Source organism: Belonocnema kinseyi, chromosome 2 (genome assembly GCF_010883055.1).
Source record: "Belonocnema kinseyi isolate 2016_QV_RU_SX_M_011 chromosome 2, B_treatae_v1, whole genome shotgun sequence".
Lineage (NCBI taxonomy): Eukaryota > Metazoa > Arthropoda > Insecta > Hymenoptera > Cynipidae > Belonocnema > Belonocnema kinseyi.
The window spans coordinates 24069609-24088864 of record NC_046658.1 but is presented as its reverse complement, the minus strand read 5'-3'; the positions used below and the strand labels follow the sequence as shown (position 1 = coordinate 24088864).

Here is a 19256-nt window from a genome sequence, read left to right as displayed (position 1 = left end):
TCCACTTACCACTAAATTTTGACGGAAAGTGATAGGTCGTAGAGTCAGCACACGGGCGGGGTATAGATGAGACGCGCAGATGTAATGGTAAGTGGTGGGAGGTTTTTCATGGAATCTCGAGCTCTCAAGCAAAAGCCCGATTTCCGAAGGAAATCACCCTCAAGCGGAGGTGTGAAAACCTTGCTGAAAGCTGAATGATATCTGGGTAAGGTGTCTCGAACGGTGACTCCACGATACCGGGAGACATCAGAGTACGCAGCCTTATCCTTGCATGAGGGGCTCTACAAGGATGGACGAACCCCTTTCCCTAGCTTTTCGTGGGAACAACAATGACAACACCAAACATAGTTGTAGTAAGTGCGGTTGAAAACAGCAGAACGCGCAGGGCTCCCGACAATGGGTCGGCCAACAATGCCGACCAATCTAGAGCTGGGGGAGCCAATGAAAATGGATTCAATGCGATGGATCGGCGGGATCTCGCGACCTTTGGGTGGACGGAGCAACTGAATCACGACTTGCTAGAGTGCTACGATACGAGTGTGGCCCGTGGACGGGGTTACATGGCACGGCTGCATGCTCTGTGGTGCGAGAAACGCCCGGAGCTATTGCACTTTTCGCAGCAACGTCTGCGAAACCATGCTGAACTACTCCGTAAAAGGGGCTATGTAAGCGAAGTGCCTACTCTACCACAGCCAGAACAAGCCGGCAACAGAGAAAGAGAGGCGACACTAAGACCAACCTCGGACAGGCATCCGATAGAGAAAGAGCGCTGCTTAATGAAACGGAAAAACATCAACACCCAGGTTTCTCTCAAGCCTAATGATCTCGTTGAAATGGATAACGAGCGGGCTGGACATTCTTCCGAAGGATCCGACCTCTGGACTATTAATGGTTGTGAATAATGCAGCGAGACCTGTGGCCATTGCGAACCGTAAAACAAAACTAATGGTTGATCATAAGACCAAAGGAAGAATGGATCAACTCGCCATAAAGATAGGCTGGGCGAGCCAGTACGCGTCCCGCATTCATTGTGCGATTGACTACATAATATCTGGCAGGAATTTTACCACCCAGGTTCGAAATTTTGCACGCGAACTCCGGATCCGTTATCACAGGCTTAACAAGTCGAAGCTGCTGACTATCAGGCAGCATATTGTTGAGAGAATACGGAAACTATCTGACTCGAAGAGAAGTCTAGAGCGGAGAGAAAGGTGGGTCAAAGAAAACCAACTGTTTCTCTCTGACCCACTTAGACTCTTTTCAAGTCCGAACACATTGTATAAGATATTCACAGCTATCCTAAAAGATAGGATTGTTCGGGCAATTGAACCTGTGTGGCAAGAAATGTATAAACAAAGCGGCTCAAAGAAAGGCGTTGCAGGATGTCGGGAGAACCTGCTCATCGATATATGTGTCTGCAAAGATGCAGCATTCTACCAGCGTGACCTATCGATGGCCTGGATTGATTACCGAAAAGCCTTCGATTCGACCTCCCACAGACTTATCATCTGTCTTTTGGAAAGCTTAAGGCCATGTGATGAGAGGGTCACGTGACCAAACCTGATCTTCAATTTTTCTTCCCCAACTTACGTTTAAACGAAATGAGGTATCGCTCTAAAAGTTTGGGAAACGAAAGAGGAGGTAATAAAGTACATGTCTGCTTTGTTCCGGTGGAAATTTTGAGACAAAATTTTTGTTGAAGAAAATACCAGTGGAAGTTTTCTTTCCTAAATTACGTCCACACGGAATAAGATATCGTGTTAGAAAATTGGCACGATAAATAGAAGGCATGCAAGAATGTGTTTCTGGTCACATTTAATTACAATTTTGGAGAAATACCGACCGTGCTGTCGTCAAACCTTGCAAGCAATTTTAATGTTGTCAATGCGCTAGTTATAAGGTTTATATTTATCAAAGTGGAGCAAAACAACAAAAATCGCTCACGAATATTATGCACAAATAATGCAAAAACTAATGTTTGCACTTGAAATGCAAATAAACTTATCTCGTCTGTCACACGTATCAGTCTATTATCAGTTGTGTTAAAGCAGCTCTAGCGCAGCGAGTAGACAACTTCGAACTTCTAGGGGTCTGTGGGTAAAACAGATTGCATGATTACCTTCAGAGAAAGTTAAAAGTCAAACTTATGCTGTAAAACCCAAATGTATCTGTCGATAATCATTATTTGCATAAACTTTTTTCTTCCTCCAACTCTTTGCAAGGCCACAAGCGATCCTTTAATATTTATTAACATTTCCCGAAACAAATTTCCGCGTTATTTAAACTTCTATTTTTCAATATGGGTGAATTAATATTGATTTTAGGGCTGACTTGATCAGCTGTTATATTCATCACATGGCCTTAAAGGTTCATCCGCAAATCGTGAGGTTCATAGAGAGATTAATGCAGCTTTGGGAAACCAGGTTTACTATCTCATCTGGAAAAAATTGTGACAACTAACAAGATCACCTTTCAGAGAGGTGTCTTTCAGGGTGACTCCATGAGCTCACTTTTCTTTTGCCTCACATTATTGCGACTATCTCTAGTACTTCGCCATTCCTAGGGGTACTTTTGCGGCAAACCTGCAGATCGAAAGTACGAAGTCACTTATGTATTTTACATGGATGCTCTTAAGATCTATGCTAAAAACAAGGAGCAACTACGTCTAGCTCTAGGGATTTTCGAACGATACACTAACGAAATAGGAATCGAATTTGGGTGTGCTACAGAGCCTCATTCAGCATTTAACATCTATAAAGGATACTCTCGGAAGCAGATACGAACGTCTCATCTGGCAGATTTGGTCTTGCGAACTGTCGGCGAGAAACAAAGTGTCTGAAACGAACACTGCTTGCCGTCCCGGTAGTACTCTATTCATTTGGAGTGGTTCCATGGACGAAGAGCGAGCTTAGATCCCTTGATATCGGGACACGAACGGTCATGCACATGAACAAAAGCATGCATCTTAAGTCTCCTGTTCCGCAACTCTACATCTTACGTGGTCAAGGTGGTCGCGGAATACTGAATCTTGAATGTCTTTACAAAAGGATTATTGTGGGTACAGCACATAGAGTCGCAAATGTAAGAGACCCTCTTCTTAAAATGGGCAGGAAGCACGAAGAAATGGGCAAAGAAGCGTTTCTGTACAAAGCATCGGTGGAGGCTACTGAAACACTCGGACTGAACTTCAGTATTAGGGGTGAGCAAAATGCTTCAAATCCAAGACATTTGCGAAATCGTTCTCTCGTGGAAAAAAATAAATACAGTGAAACCCATGCCGAGGATGGGTAAATAAGGTGCTGCCAAGTAGGGGGGTGGCCACTCAGGCGTGGCCAAGAAGGAGCTTTGTAGTAAGGCATTGTACTCTAACGGCCTGACTGAAACGGTTTATGCGATCCTCTTACTCTTTACATCCGGAGCGGGCTCTAATGAGTTTGTTCCCACCCACCGTCAGACCCAAAACCAACTAAATAGACAGTTTTTACCATACATATATTTTTTTAATTGCAAAGTTGTATACTTGTAGTTAACCGTATGTATGAATGTTTCACTTGTAATTTTGAAGAAGCATTTTTGAGGATATTGAGGACAGATTTATGAAAAAAAAATTTCATAATTTTTCAATTTATAGTTTTAAGGCAATTACAAAAATTATTGAAAGTGACAAATGTCAGTGAAACATCAGATTTTTGGCAGAACCTAAAGAATGTATGGCAGCTAAGAACTCGAAAGTGGATTATTGTTAGAGGTTTATAACTTTCAGATGCAGGCTCAGTCATAAAGTCTCCTAATACAGCTAGAGGCCCATACCTGGAGCCAAACGTTAATTGAAAACCGAATAATAAAACTTTCTTCTTACGTTCTATAATTTTAAATATCTAAATTATTGAAGAAAGATATTCCTTCCAAAGAAATTGTTATTAATATTATTCGTCATATATTACAATTAGGATTGTGATGTTAATAACTGTCGAACATTTTTTCTTGTAGTATTATTGGACTGGTCTTATTATTTTAAGTACAAAAAATAATGTTGCAAAGTGTAATTTTAAAATAAAAATGATAAAAATTTGGTTACGAAAAAAAAGACTTTACAAAATTAGTTCAACTTTATCAAGTAGTTAAATTTTCAACATAAAAATATAAAATTCTGCAGCGTAAAATTAACAAAAGTCATCAATTCTGCTGAAGGGGACTTCAAGCGCATCCATAGTCCCTTAAGTAGTATGCTGCCACTGAAAGAAGATGCGCATGAAGTTGCCTTTAGCCTTTTTTAATGACAGGTCTTGTATTTTTTAGATTCTTTGACGTTGCAAAATAAAACTATTGCAATTATTCCGTGACCTCATGGAAAATTTAACGTAGAATCTGAATTGCAATAAAATAAAGATTCATCTTACTGTTTTTTGAGTTTTCGTTGCATGATACGGAAGGGACACTATGTGGAAAGTATAAGGGTACGCTGTAGCGTATCCTTTATTTATTCGGTCCTTCAAGGATAGCTGATATTGCAATCCAAAAATATTCCGTAAACTTTTGGAGTTCTGCACTTACTCTCAATATATAAGTTAGGCAGACTGATGATATACATTCTATATTACTATTCGAACATATCAACGTAGTAGTTTCAAACTCACTTTCGAATATTATATTTAATACATATAATATTTAGTAGAACATATCTGAATTTATTGATACTGAATAGGATTCAGATTTTATAATTATATTTCATTTCTGCAACGTACCTTTCTATCTTGTGCATGATGTTAATAAATTGTTATACTGCAAAAAGTATCACCCAAAATTTCTGTGCATTATACACACAATGTAAAAAATGGCAATACTAAAATATTGAATAATGAACTTTTGTACAACAAAGAAAAACTTTCTACAATTCTCTTTTTAATTACATTTATTGTCAATAAATGTAAAAATACTGAAATAAAACAATTGAAACTCTAGTCACTATTACACATTCATATTGAAAAATTCGTCGCCCAAAGTACCCTGACAGATATTTCGAATCTGCGGTGCTGCTTGGATCGGAGAGAAGAGCATCAAGCACGCGCCTACCACCACGCTCGCTCTCCAGCCGAAATAGTGGTACACGCTAAACATGTGTTCCCGGCGGGTATTTCCCCTAGCTGGGCATGTCTGATTTAAAGTATGATGCTATATATAAATAAAAATGTGATGCTTGTTTAAAATGAATTTTTGTTGTTTGAATAACGCGTCTTTTTTGCCCCAAATTATCTTCGAATACTCTATCGTTTATGAACGGTCTAATTATATTACGTCTAATTCGTTGTTCGCTTCGAATGGGACCATGATTATTTGGGTGTCCGACTCGTCCCAATCGTTTATTGATTGTACATTAACGATCTGGATATCCTGATACGCACCGTTCTTCTTTGTTGTAAAGCCTTTTCCAAAAGAATGGGCACAGACATTCCTGAAAATAATATATCTTCGATAATATTTGGTCAAATGTAACAATTTGAATATTTATAAACAAATAAGATAAAAAATTTCAAATTTCGGCAGTTTTAAGCAGAAAAAAATCTGATTCCTTCAAATGACAAATCGAGAAATAGAATTCTTTGCCGTAGCCATGGTATCCAGAATTATGGTTTGTTTTAAGAACTTTCAGTTGTTTCAGTATTCTCTTTCAGAAATATGTGCAGTGAACTAAGAGTTTTCTTTCCACAGTTGTTTTCTTTTCTGCATTACACTATATTTGTTTTTTTTATTTGTATCGTTTTCTAATTTTGGGATTTCGTGTTAATAATATATAAAAGTACTAAATAATTTTAGGCAATAGTAAATTAATTTTTTGGGTTTAATATTTGTCCAATAAATGGTTTTTTATTAAGAGAAAGTGGATATTTTAACAATTCTCAAAAAGACCCTATCCGATTTTTTATTTCTAATTTAAATGGATGTGGGGAAGATTTGGCGCAGTATTTAAAAAGAGAATTTAATTCAAACGATAAAAAATTAGAAAAGGGTAAAGCCAAATTAAATCATGATTGTATCCCTCATTTTAAAAGAAAATGGCAGAGTTGAGCATTTATTAAAGCTTGTTTCGACAACAAGTTTGCAGGCTAGTTGAACACATATTTTATCTTGGAATTTCAACCTGAAAGTAATGACAAATGCGGAAGGCCAAACTCAGGTGACTTTGTAGAATGATTTACTTCGACAAAACCAAGGAAATTAATGGGCATACGGGAGAAATATACTGACATCGAAATAAAAGAAGCCTTTTTACGCTCCCTAAATCTATAAAATAGGAAGAAAGTCTCAGAATTCAAGAATTAAATTTTACCTTCTGGTGGAAATGAAAATATTAATGATTTCCTGATTCATCACACACCAGAAGAATCTATGGCATTAATAGTGGGAGCTGATTTATCTAAAAGTCAGTATCACATGATCCATATGCAGGCAGAAAAGAGAAATGCTGACATTTACCCAGCATGAGGCAATTTGGCAAAAGCTAAAGAAGAATTTCATTCACATTCGATTAAAGAAACGGAAAAGGGTTTTACAATCGGATGAAAATCTTTATTAGATCATGTGATATCTCGGATTTTTAAATATCGTGATATTTCTCTGCCATTTACGGATACAAGAAAACTTCATAACTGGAATTTAATTGTGAAATACGGTTGTGAGGGTTCTTTAAGCCAAAGACAGGATTGGTAATAGATGCAATAAAACAAGGCTCAAGCACATCTAATGATGGGAATACTGCAATAAGGTTTTCTGCAGACTCTAAACTAAAAGCAGAAATCACAGGGATAAACTTAGAGTTACTGGTAAGATTTGCTTAAATTCTGTACAAATTCACAAGTACAGAGCGAACTGAAAACATTTGAAACATATACTATAAAGACCGCACAACTGTACGTACGTTTATACCCGTGGTACTACATGCCTGTAACTGTCCATAAGATATTATTGTATGGATCTGATGTTATGTAACATTTTCCTTTACCAATTGGACAGTTTTCCGAATATTGGAGAGTTCAATTCACGCAAGTTTTCTCGTGTTGCTACTAACACTAGTTTAGCATACAAACTCTATGCATCAGTTACGAAAGAAGAAATATTTCAAAAATCTAAAATTCATGAAAAAGTACTTGTTTTTCTGCATTCATTACCAATCCCGCTTTCTGACATGAATCTTTGCAAAATTGGGGGTTTGTCTACAGTTTTGTGATTCATTCGCAATCGATTGCGATAGAAAACCCGACTTTTCCAAGTGAAACTCTCAACATTTGGAATTTGTTTATATAGAATGTTTATAAACATTTAAGTTGTTATGTTTTACTAATTATTATCAAAGATACATTTTTTAGGAATATCCGTAGCCATTCTAGCGATTAAAGAAAATTAAAATTGGATAAAACCATAAATTTGAATATTTTACACGAGAAATATTTAAAACATTGGTTATCCTTAACTTCTCAAATATTTTTGTGACTAGTAGTCATTCGTCCAGCAGTTTAAAACATTTCCAGTGCAAAGAAAATTGTGCGAAAGGTAAATTTGCGCGGAAGAGCCCCATAATTTTGTGTTTTAAAATATTCAAAATCAAAATACTAAAATACCTTTGTGTCATGAACTAGAGGATAGCGATGTCAAACTGAACTGAGTTTACTCTTATATTGAATAATTTTTTTCTTTTTCTAATAAAAATTCTAGATTGAGCTGTCAAATTATCGCTTCTGGAAACATGTTGTAAATGACGGTTCTGTTTTCTATTGAGCATCCGAGAAGCCCGAAATTCCTCTCCATTTGTAATTTCGTTAAACTCCAACGTGGGATCTATAGTTGGAGGGTTGACAAAAACTACTCGTCTGTTTTGAGATACTGGAGGGGTAGATTCTTGTTTCAAGGAAGGAGGTTCGATCTTAGCCTCTTTTCGATTCAGCTATGGTTGTGAATTTTCTCGCGCATCAAACTGAATTTTTAAGGGGGCCTTAGAAACATTTAATTGATCAGCCATTGGATATTAATTGGCAAGAAAAATTATTTTTATTATTTATTTAAAAATTATAGTTTTCTAGATCAATTTTCTATCCATTGAATCACTTCATCTAAATGCCTATCTATCTTGCTAGAACTTTTTGATATGGGTGAAGGAATTTTTATGCTGGCTTATGTTTTAACAGTGCTTACGTTGCCCGTATCTTTCTGTAGAGTTGATTTTAATTTTAAATAGGTTGAATACAAGATTTAATTACATCATGTTTTTTGATAGGCCAAGTCCGAAGGTGATATAAAACATAAATAAATCCTAATGATTTAGAACTGATAATTTTTGTATAAAATTAATAAATTCAATAAGAAAGGCCACTATTGTGTGCCAAAATTATTTATTATTGCTTAATTATTACTCGAGGTAATTCAGCCTTGCGAACCTCAAGGCCAAACACACTCCTTCAATAAATATTTGACCATTTTTTTGGAGGGCCTATGTAATCGACTGAAGCAATTTAGATCATACAACCTTAAAGTATAAAGTTTAACCGTTGTTTTGAGCCCTGTCAAAAGTTTCTGGATTTTACGAGCTTTAGTGATACGAAAAATGTACAAGAAATACATAATCTCATTTTCGGATACAAATAACAATTTTTTGTTATGGTCGTCTGTGAGAGCTAATAACTATTGCATTTGCAGTCAAAACTAATCATTTTTGACGGATTTTTTAAGGGGATTTTTGTCAACGCCTGGTACATAATTTCGACGAGCATTAATGTTTCTCAATAGATGCTGCAGTTGTTCTTTATTCTGAATAATATGTTGATTGTGCTTTGTAATCCTTCCTCGTTTACACACACACACACACATACATATATATTTTTAGTACGTTTTGGAGTATTTTGAAGTTTTGATTTGATGTACGAATTACACTATACAATTTTCAAGCGAACCTGACGCAAGCGCTGAGATTTAACCCAGAAGACTTCAGATAGTGTGCGTAGAACCGATGCGAGCGGAGCTTACGGATACGACGCTTAACCCTCTAACGCATCATGTATCATATATGATACATATCGTTTCGAACCGAAAAAAATATTCTTGTGAGGTTCTAACGGTTTAAAAACGCCGCCAACCAATTGTTAGTCTATGGCTTTACTGTAAAAACAGTACACAAAAAAAATCATGCGGTACCGGGTTTAAGGTGAATTGTTCAGTGGAGGGGGTGCTTTTCGTAGACGCATCCCCTATAGTCAAATGATGTCTTGCGGACTCTGCTACAGTCGTCCGGCCTTTCAAATTTAGCTTTGACACATTAGGTCCTTTTCTTCAAGGACGGTCACATATGTTTCTTAAAATATTAGATGCATAAATATTGTTAACCTTTTACGGATGTCATCGGATCTCCAGGGCGCTGAGTCAGTGGGTAAAATACAGTGAAAGTTTAAAATATGCACACTAGGGTGGTCCACCAAACGCTTTTCGAGCTACAGGGTGAGCCCCCCCCCCTCCCGCAGTTTTCAGTTCAGGATGAAATAAGTCCGTCATTTTTTTCGAAATTCAAACATGAACACGTGCCACCATTACCTCAAAATCCCATTTGATTAACATGGGAAAATTTTGGATTTTTGAAAAATCGATCTCATGCTATATTTTTACGTATTATTGTTAATTTTTAGCAAGCTTCGTCGTCTTTTTCATACAAATAATTACTAATAGACGTTTTTATATCACCCATGGCCTTTTAAACAATGTTTAAATGTTTAAATAAATTTAACTTGTTTAAACAATTATAGATTCCCAAAAAAAGTAAAAAATAATGTTTTCTGATTGAGATGTGATATTTTGCCCTTGTTTGGAGTAGTAAATGTAAAAAATTTATACAATCATTTGAACAATTAATTATTATTTATTTGCATACGACGAGCAAATTTTGAAATTGACGAAAAAATCGAAAGTGACGAAAATATCAAATGTCAGAAATCAAAGAGCCTGAAAGAATTGTTGGACAATGAAATTCAGCAGTCCATCACGACGAATTCACGTAACATTTTTTCGCTATTTTGAATCTCGAAAGCTTTTCTTGAAGATAACGCATCAGAATGGATGGAGAATGAAGATTATGTGCTTGGCTTAACAATCGTTAAATATTTAACAGTAGTGAATGATACTGCTGAAGGAGGTGTTAAATTTATATTTGACTTCAACTGTTTGGTAACGAAAAATGAGGATCAAAAACAGTACTTACTACAAGTAGTAAAAAATTATAGAAAACAGTTTCCAGAAATTAGAAAGAAAATATTCTCTTTGGCCAAACAATAATGTTTTTTGATCAGCGTTGTAATTATACTGCATATAAAACGGACTTAGATTATATTTCATTATAGAATTTGTACGTCACTTTATTAGTTTTATTAGTTAGGGTCGTCAGTAGATACTATTATTATTTAGTCATTAGAGAATTATTTTGCATGGTTATAAATTTATTTAAATTCTAATAATTTATAAATATAAAATATTCTTGAATTTTTAAAGCTCTTATGACTTTTAATTAAATAAAAAATGATAAACTCCAAGAATTTATACGAATAAATTATTGGTGAATTAACAAAAAAATAATGATCAGAAAAATTTTAATTAATAAAAATAATATCAAAAGCCCATCTGTCGCATGAATCCATCTAATCTCCAGTCGCGTTCTATTGAACCGTCAAATTTCTCCAAATGTCATGCCTGACTTTATTGCATAGCTTATTGGTCACCACGGTCAGTTGCAAGGTATTTGGCAATAGGCTTCGTCATTCGTAAACTCTAGAAATGAACAGTTCGTGGCATAATTAAAGGATTCCACTGCTGTCAACTATGGCGAAAACGCGCCAAAATACGAAAATTAATTTTGTAGGTGACACAATTGAACATTTATGCAGTTGAAAGTTATCTAAAAAAAGGTACGTAAATATCAGTGCTGTACGTTTATAAGCATGAAACCAATTTGTAAAAAAATTTTGTACGTGTTACAGGACTACAAAGTACAAATGTTAAAAAAAAGTAGTAAAATATGTAAGTTTTCAACGACCGAGGACTTTGAAGCATAGTTTTCTATTCACCAAACAATAGGAAAAATCCGACAAAATTTATGAAGGTACTTTCAACATTTCTTAACCCTTCGAGGGACAGAAACACGAGTTTTTTAAATTTAAATTGTTTATAATCAGTTATTAATAAACATTTTCATATAGTTTTGATGATAATTACATAACATGGATCTCTAAGAATCACACACTTGTATACCAAATACTGTCAAATGTACTAGAAATCCATAAAAAATTGCGAAAAAAGATGAGAAGCGTACTTCCCACTGCCCCTCAAAAGGTTTACCAACTACACTTGGAAAATTTTCAAAAATTCACTGTCATGAAAATCTAACATTTTCTTTATTTTTAACACATACAACATTTTGGGAATATCTGTTTCAAGCTCATCAACGAACAGCACTCTGACTTTTAAAATGATAATTTAATCATTAAGCTAATATTTTCATAATCATTTTTTTAACGTCACAGCCAAATGACTCGATTTTTTTCGTTGGCACTCGACAGTATTCTCAAAGTATTCTTCCAAGAATTTGCCATCACCATTTTCTTTTTTCGAAATAATAAAAATTCGGCTGAGTTGGGCCAGACAGGCAGAAATATTCCTTTAAACACTTTTCATTCACATATATGTTTCTAGGTAAAAAATGGACTTTGTGGACCTCAGAATAATTATTTACTTGAATTTTATTAAAACTGCGAATATACAAAATATGAAAATTCTGCTAAACAACACTTAAACAATTTTTTTGTAAACAAAAAAATAAAATAATTGCGGGGTTTCAGAATCTAAAAGTTAGGCTGAGTGGTACTTGGCGTACACAACTGTTTAGTTGTTTATTTAAATAATAAACATAAACACTTTACAATTAGATCTATATTTTTTTGAAAAAACATAATTTTTTGCCCTCGGAATAATTTTTTGTAACCAAAGATTTTAAAAAACAAGAATGTTGTGCTGAATTTTGATAGGTGTGTAAAACAGCTAGTCGCCTATATAATCTGTGAGCAAATCTGGTTGATCCATATGTTCTGGTAACAGAATAGTTCTTTGACCTCAGAAAAATTTCTTACCCTAAAATGTAAAATAATGTAAATTTTGCACATCTAAAAATTGTGCTAAATAGATCCAGGTGCGCGTAACAACTATTCTCCCTGAACACTTTTCAATCAGCTCTATATTTTTTGGAAAAAATAGACTTTTTCATATTAGGAATAATTTTGTATAACCAAACAATTTGAAAAAATGCAAATTTAAAAAATCTGCTAGTTGTACTAGCACAGCAGCTATTTTTTGTACACTTTTAAATCAGAGGGATTCTTTATATTTTTCTAAAAAATCGACTTTTTTGTTTTTAAAATACTTCTTCGAAGAAAAAATTGTAACTCCTAACTCTTTGAATACTTATGAGAGTTTATTTGCTGACCCAAATAATTATGTTTGGTAGGAAGGTGAAGATGATAAAGATGATGATAAAAAGAATGATTATTCGGCGATAGACGAAACTAGCTTTCAGACTGATCAAATCAAAGCGAAAAAATGGGAGCAATGAATCGAGATTTATGTATGAATTTTGATAGAACTAATATAAGTGTCTGTACCGAGGGTTTCTGCTAAATATGGTTACAATAGTTAATCAGCAATCGCGAACAATTTTCCAGAGGTGGTCCCACAAGAATAATCCCTAAGCGGTGAGGTGTCTCAAACGGTGACTCTGGGACACCGGGCGACCTATGAAAGTATGCATCCTTATCCTTGCAGGCGGGGCTCTACAAGGATGGACAAACCCTTTTTCCTAGCTACTCGTGGAAAATACAGTACCAAGACCAAACATAGTTGTAGTAAGTGTGGTTCAAAACAATCGAACGCATAGGGTACTCAACAATGGTTCGGACAAGAATGCGGACACGACTGCGAAAAATAGAACAAGCAAGCTGGTAACGGAAAGCTTTGTGGAGATTTTCCCAAAGAGTCCGACTTCGGGAATATCAATGTTGGTGTGTATAATGTAGCGATAGCTTCAGAAAATGCAAACAGTAAAACAAAAACAATGGTTAATAATAAGACCAAAAGACGAATGCATTAACTCACCACGAATATAGGCTGTGCAAGACAGTACGCGTCCCGCATTCAGTGTGTGATTGACTACATAACAATCTGGCAGGAATTTCACCGTCAAGGTTCGACAGTTAGCGCGTGAACTGCGTATCCGTTATCACACACTGAACAAGTCAAAGCTGCTGACCATCAGGTAGCATTTGGTTGACAGAATACGGGTACTATCTGGTACTAGGGGAAGTCAAGAGCGGAGATAGAGGTAGGTTAGTAAAAACAAACCGTTTTTCTCTGATTCATCTCGAGTTTTCCAAGATTCTCCAATTAATATTGATCATCCGTCCACACTAGAGGAGGTCAAACCATTTTGGAGAGGAGCCTACGAAGTTCAGAGTCGACTAGAAGAAGGCTCAAAGAACATAAATAGCTTCACGGAGCTGTGAAATGCCCTCATAAAACCTGAAGAAGGCTCACCCATCACTTCCGAGGAGGTGAAAAAAGTATTAAGATGCATGAAGAACTTCCGTTTCGAGAACTGGCCCGCATTTTTACCTCATATCTAAAGTCGAAAGAGCCTATTCCGGAGTAGTTAGTGGAAGGACGCACAGTACTCCTGCCAAAGATGGGTAACTTAACTGAACTGAAGAATTACAGGCCAATCACTTCTCTATACACAATGTATAAGATCTTTACAGCTATACTAAATGATGGGATTGTCTGGACAATATCGCCTGTGTTGCAAGAAAGTGCGAACAACGCGGCTTAAAGAAAGGCGTACCAGGATGTCCGGACAACCTGTTAATCGATAGATGTGTCTGCAAAGACGTTTCAGAGAGGTGTCTTTCAGGGCCTAAGGTTACTCATGTATTTTACATGGATGATCTTACGATCTATGTCAAAAATAACAATAAACTACACCTAGCTCTGGGAAATGTGGAGGAATGCTCTCAGATGATTAAAATGGAGTTTGGTTTAGAAAAATGCTCCAATGTTGATTTGAAACCAGGAAAACTCAATGGCATCCCCATAGACCTTTGAGCTTGACGACGAAAGCACTATACGAAATTTGCCCGCTGGACACCCCCCCCCCCCCCACACACACACATATATATATATATATATATATATATATATACCTGGCCGTGATACAGAACCGCATTTAGGATGTGACACCTATAAAGGATATTCTCCGAAACAGATCCAATCGTCTCATCCGGCAGATTCGGTATTCCGAACTGTCGGCACTGTCGACACGAAAGGTTATGCACTTTAAGTATTCTGTTCCACAACTTTACATCTCACACCATTAAGGTGGTCGCGAAATACTAAATCTTAAATATCTTCCCAACAGGGAGGAGCGTTTGTGTACAAAGCAGCGGAGGACGATCATTCGATGTCGTATGGGCTAACGATTACTTCCCTTAAATCACCCGGATTGAAGTCGGGCACGGAGCGTTCCATTTTGGCATGTCAAGACAGTGTCATTTCCATTTAAGCATATCTTTGCCACGTTTTGAGCCAAGATATTCCCAATGATAGTTGCAGAGCGTGTCATGCACACCCCGAGCATCTAGGGCATATTCTATCTAGTTGTCCAACTGATGCAGGAACGAGATACATCCAAAGGCACAATGCGGCACTAAGAGTGCTTTATTACCATTTCTATCACTTGCGGAATTAGGCGTATTATCGCTCCGCTAAGTGCTTCCAAGCAAATCGATTCAGTTGTCGAATATGAGAACCTTTGTAAGGGAGTTGTGACGGTCATACTTGGAATATTTTATTAAGTTAATCGTCTTTATCATCGGCGCTCTTGGAGTTGCCAAGGTTTTACTGTTTAGTAGCCTGAAAATTATCCCTGCTTCTCAATAAGATGCTAAAACACTTGCGGGAAAAATACTATCAATAATGATACAGTTAAATACACTCGACTCGCAGTCTAGTAACTCGCGGTGTAGCAATTTCTAGAACTGCTGGCTCACGCGAGAGGGGGTTGCAAATGATTTTGTATATTGGGCAATGTTTTACATTCCAAGAATGTATAAAAAAGAATAAAATATTATTTCCATGTATGCGAAATTTTTTCTAAAGTAATATGAAATCATCAAATATTTTGAAAAAATAACATTTACTTCAAATAGCACAATTTGCCAAGTAAAAATTAATATATATTAAAAAAATCAAAAAACGAATCGAAAGCTTTCTGGTAATTAATCCAGGTTGTCGAAATGCGGCGTTGGTAGGATTCTGTGTCTTTGCAAGCACATCAATCGATGAGCAGGTTCTCCCGATATCCTGCTACGCGTTTCTTTGAGCCGCCTTGTTTGTATATTTCTAGCCATACAGGTCCAATTTTCTAAACAACCCTATCATTTAGGATAGCTGTGAATATCTTATGCAGTGTGTTAAAGCAAATTTCTTTCGCCACAAGTTCTTGGTACCGCGGGTGTAATGAGAGCATTGCACAGATCGCTGAAGCTATTTATATTATTTAAGTATTCTTTAACTCGATGCTGGACTTCCTACACTTTTATCCAAAGTGCTTCGACCTGCTTTGGCTTAGGCGGATGGTCAACAGGAACTAGAGGGTCTTTAAACTCGAGATGGTTCAGAGAAAAATTGTTCGTTTTCTCTGAACCACTTCTCCCTCCGCTCTAGACTTCTAGCGCCATATAGCACCCGCATTCTGTTAACAATATACTTCCTGATGGTCAGCAGCTTTGACTTGTTGAGTGCGTGATAACGAATCCAGAGTTCGCGTTTGAAGTATCAAACATTAACAGTAAAATCCCTGTTATCTTTGTGGTGAGTTGATGCATTCGTCTTTTTTGTCTTATGATCATCCGTTGCTTTTGTATTACTACTTGCATCCGCCAAAGCTCTCGCTGCGTTATACACACAACAATTGATATTCCAGATGTCGAATTCTTCGGAAAAATCTCCACGAAGCTCTTCATCAAGTTGAGCCAGATCTTTGGGCTGGAGAGAAACCAGGACGTTGATGTTTCTCGGGGCCATGAAGCATCGCTCTTCGTCTATTGAATGCCTGCGCGCGGTCGGTCTTAGTGTTGCCTCTCTCTTGTGTTTGCCAGCTTATTCTGACTGCGATAGAGTATGCGATCCGCCTGCATAGCTCTCTATCCGGAGTTTTTCGGCATGGTTTCGCAGACGTTGATGCGGAAACTACGATAGCAGTTTAGCTGGTCCACAACATAAATTAAGTCTTGAATGGCTCCTAAAATATTGGGGGGGGGGGGGGTCGGCATTGTTCACGGACCCATTGTCGGGTGCTCTGCCCGTTGGATTTCTTTGAAGCAGACTTGCTATAACTATGTTTCGTGTTATCAATCTTATTCCCACGAGAAACTAGCGAAAGGCGTTTATCCATGCTTGTAGAGCCCCGCATGCAAGGGCAAGGCTGAATACTCTGAGAGGTTGCCCGGTATCCCAGTGTTACCGTTCGAGGGACCTCACCCAGATGCCGTTCAGCTTTTGGTATGGCTCCGCTCGAATTTTAATTCCTTTGGGGCCACCTATAGAAAATATTCTGCGACCGCTTATTAATTATTGTAACCGTATTCAGCAGAAAATCTTAATACAGAGACCCTCTACCTTTTCTATAGGGACCTTCTACAACCACTGCAGTTTTCCACTGAGAGCAACTGTCAGATATGAATATTAAATCAGATGCCAGAAGAACCGTTGTAGGTTAAACCTTTGGTCAGGTGTCACGACCGTGAGATGAATGGCCAATGGGCTCGACCAAATCACAATAACAGGCCGGTGAATCTTTTGGGTGTCTTGAGGACACGCAAAAATCCAAGAAGAAGAGATTTCGACATTCATCTCGCAAGTGCGTTAACCTTTTTTTATCTTGCAGATATTACTTTGAGGTAACGAACCAGTAATATGTTATAACTTCGGAAGCATTGATCACAAGAGCAATTATTTTAACCGAATATTTTTGGTACTGATGCTGCAGCACCCTTTTAAATACTTTATCTTCGCAGTGATGTTGTAGTCGGCCGGAGCCGATAATTGGATCACGAATATAGTTCATTTCTCGAAGTCCTAGAGAATTACGTCAGGACTGAAGTTTGGAATGCAAACTGCTGTTCGAAAATCGTAATTCCAGAAAATTTGGCATTCCTTTTTTCACAATTGATTCTACCTCCTTCGTAGCGTTCGCCAGAATAGGGGCGCGATCAACACCTCAAGACCGACAAAGATGGTAATAGAGCACTCCTAGGGCCGCATTATATCGCTAAAAACTTATTAACGTAAGATGCGGTAACGGTATACTAAGGTGGAACTTATACCATCTCGGCCGCCTGTTCGTTGGCTTTGTAAAGAAACGTTCCTTTGCCAAACATATCGTGCTTTCTTACGACTTTTAGGAGAGTCTTCCATTTGCAACGATAAAAGCTGTACTGTATGGAAGCTCTTCTGCATGTGCATGATTTTATGTGTGACAATATCACGGACCGAAAGCTCGTTCTTCGTCCATTAAACTACAACAAACAAGTAGAGTAGAGCCAGGACGGAAAGCATGTTAATCGCAGATACCTTTATATACCGCTATCAGCTCTCGGAGACTGCCTGCTTTCAACGGTTGGTCTTATGTCGCTTCCTCTTCTTCATCTGCGGCTTCTTCATACAGCGGTTGAAAAGCGCTCTGTGTCTATATCCAGTGTTCGAGAGCCAGGCAACTTAATTTCACAAACTGTTTCGAGATGTGGTGAAGTCATGAAGGGTCATTGTTGTTCCCATTAGCAGCTAGAGGAAAGGATTCGTCCATCCTGATAAAGCCCCGCATCCAAAGACCACCGTTTAAGACACTGCTCCCAGGTGCCATAAAGCTTTCGGCACGGTTGTTACGCCTTCTCATGGGATTTATACTTTCTGGACCATCCCTGGAGGATTGTCCGCGACTGCATATTAATTATTGTAACCATATTCTGAGAAACCATTGTTACAGGAACCCTTTATCCACATTTGTATATCATTTCGATATGCTAAAAGTCTACCTTTTAAAAAGTTTAAGTATTGCGTTGCAGCAAATTATGCATTATATTATTATTATGCAAATTATGAGTAATATTTTTCTGGCACTGAATAACGAAATGGCTGAGGGAAAGGGGATAAAGTTGTATTCCGACACATCGCAAAGTCTTTTACAGTATCGTGCTCTTAACAAACTATTATTTTGTATATCTTTCCCTTTATTTAATACTTTTCTCTTGGTGGTTTTCTGGGTCGCTTATTACGAACCTGAAGTCAAAATTCTGAAATTCAAAATGGCGGAGTCAACATGGCGGACTAAAATATAAATAAGTTCATTTCACTTTCTGCGATCAAAAAATGATAAATCGTGATATAATTTGCGTGATAAATCATACAAACACTCCCACAAAACAATTTTAGACTCATTTTAAATTACGGGACCAATTTTTTGTCCACCATGTTGGTCCTTGATATTAAGGCGCTTATTGACAAAAGCCGTCTCTGCGGAAGTAAAAGTGAGGTAATCGAGCACATCGTAGAGTACTGTACGATGTTTACATCACAGTAATACACACACAGAGAGAAAACGCCGTACTGGGATACAGTTTCATCAGGAAGCATCACGACTCGCTAATGTACCTAGTGCTAGTGTCCCTGTCAATAGATCCCTTCGCGGCTGCTGAATCTCCAATTACTCCACACACGTTAAGCTTCTTATCACGCTCCTTTAAGAGAAGACTTTCCATGTCTTCCACGTCGAACGCAGAGTTTTCGCCGGCCTTCTGAAATTTGGCATTCGGCGTGGAAAATGCGGAAAATATCCGCTTAAAGAGCCATATCACTTCATCAATTGCACCTTCCTGTGGTAGGATAACAAAATATTTGACGAATGCACAAGCAAGATAAAGTGCTTTGCAAGTCCTGTTTAAAATCTCAATCCTATAAAGTGGAAACTTTAATAGTGAAAGTAACTAAATTAACGCCTAATCTGAAACTAAGGTATTCGGACTTTAAGACTTTTCTGTCTAGGGCGCATGAGTGAAAGTCGTTCAAAGTGAACATAATTGTCAGTTGCTGATCGGGTTGTTCTACGTGAGCGAAAATGTACTATAAAT

General features: G+C 37.3%; 1 protein-coding gene across 3 annotated transcripts in view; it reads left to right on the top strand.

Moving 5' to 3' along the window:
- LOC117166949 (actin-related protein 10) overlaps nucleotides 1-19256 on the top strand; it is a 137497-nt gene that overhangs the window by 44390 nt on the left and 73851 nt on the right. The window lies entirely within an intron of this gene.